We start from the raw sequence: 2,079 nt of genomic DNA, 5'->3' as shown, positions 1-2,079 counted from the left end.
TGAATATGGACCTTTCAGTTCACAAAGTCAAATTTGTATCCAGTCCAGGCTTTTGACAGTATTTCTCTTCACATAATAATCCTGAATCATTCTTATTAATGATACTTTCAGTGTCCAGGGATCTCTAAGCCAAATATTAATAATAAAACTTGCTGTTTATTAATGTAAGGGGATGCATAATGTTTGTATTACGTGTTCTTTTCTGACCTTGTCCTTCCCCACAAGTGGAAATCCGACAAGAGAAGTCAGACACCAGTTGGATGTCTCCTCTAATCTATTTCCCTATGTATTTCACAAGAAACTGTTTTGCCACACTGCAAGCAGAGTGCAGATGGGTGGGTCTTCAAGTATCTTCCTCCAGAAATCTGTTCTTAGTCAGATGTTCAAGAGGTAGTGAATTTCTTACTCCCATCTAAGTAAGCATTCCTTCCCACTTCCCTACCCTTTCTGGGAAGACTCCACTGTGTCATGTCTTTTGTCTGCTGCTTCCTTTGGATGCCTGTGAGGGAAGCCTGGCGTTGGATGCTGTTTTCACAATCTACAAAAAAGTTCCTGACTTCACATATTTCCTTCTCTGGACAGAGGAAATCTGGCTGAGCTTAGCTTGTCTCAGCCTGTTTACCACAATGTAAATAGAGAAATATTGCTTTAATAATGGGATGAATTCAGTCTCCCATGTGGTTTATGCCACTTTTTTTTAATTTAACTCTGCAGCATTTTTGTTCAGAAGGTGGAAAGGGACATGATTTCATTGTAATTTTAAAGGGCATACAGTTATTTAAGTACAAGGGTCCACTCTAACTGTTCTTCTGAATTTTAGTGGTGGTGATAACCAGTGTGTTAACAGTGAGAGTTTATAAGCTGTTTGCATATCCTGTGTGCATTTGCACTTACCTTAATACTGAATTAACTTCCTTTGCCTGTAAAATTAGTTTGTAACACTTGAGAAACTACATTTTTTTTTGTTTGTTTTGAATTTCATCCACTCAGAGATACTATAACATTTCATCTGCTTGCACAAGATTACGTGCATCTTCAGAATGAAGTGGATGTTCATGTAAAATGAAACAAGATACTCTAGATTGATGACTGTATTTTAAGTTGAGCTTGTGGGCTTTCAGATGAACAAGCTGTCTTGATTTGTGCCCTCATATGTGAAGCATTACACTTTAATCTTGAACTCTGAATTTATGCATCCTTTCTTTCCTGTTCTACAAACATCTGAAAGAACCTCAGATGTTAAAAAAAGAAATCCTTGCTTTATGCTTAGTCCAGGAATAAAAATTCCCAAACTAAGCGTTTGAGCAAGCTAAATGGAGGTTTAGCTTTAGTTTGAGCTAAGCTATTACATTTCAGCAAAAGGGTAAGATAAAAGGTTGTGGATCTTTATCTACTGTAATTGTATATCTACTGTTTAAAAAAAAAAAAAAAAGCTGAAATTTTATTCTGCAAGCATTAATATATGCAGCTGCTCTTCAGTATTACCCAAGAATCTTACAAGTATTTGCATCAGTTCAGATTAGCAGCTATGTAAAATAGGGGATGAAAGGACTAAGATATTTTTTTCCAGGAATATAGAATTGTTAAATTGGTTAAAATTCAGATGTTTGTGCTGTGTGACTGGAATACATTGGATGTTAAATCTATCCCTCTTCTGCTAGTTCTCCGGAAAACATTGCTACTAAATTCTTACCATAATTTTTTTTTTTTTTTTAATTGGCTGCCAATTGGTTTTCAACTGCTTAACTGGTTTGCAGCTTAGTTCTCATGAGATGCTTCGCTGGGTCTTGTGAGTGTGGTGCTTCATCAGAAAATGTGTAAAACTGTATTTAATTTCTTCAAGTTAATGTAACTTAATTGCTATTAACTTGAGCTGTATTCCATTCAACTTCATATTTTATGATAATGCTTGGTCTTTCAGTTGTATTGATCATCATCTTTAATTTCAGGAATACCACATGCAGAACAACTTAGAGAAGTTTTTAGTTCCTGAAATTTATGCTTATTTTAAATGTTAATAAATAACTATCGTATCTGCTCTTCCGGTTGCTAGTGAGTATTGATGACTTTTTGGAAAAT

Source organism: Platalea leucorodia, assembly GCF_965183815.1.
Source record: "Platalea leucorodia genome assembly, chromosome: 1".
NCBI lineage: Eukaryota > Metazoa > Chordata > Aves > Pelecaniformes > Threskiornithidae > Platalea > Platalea leucorodia.
Note: the sequence above shows the minus strand (reverse complement) of the source record.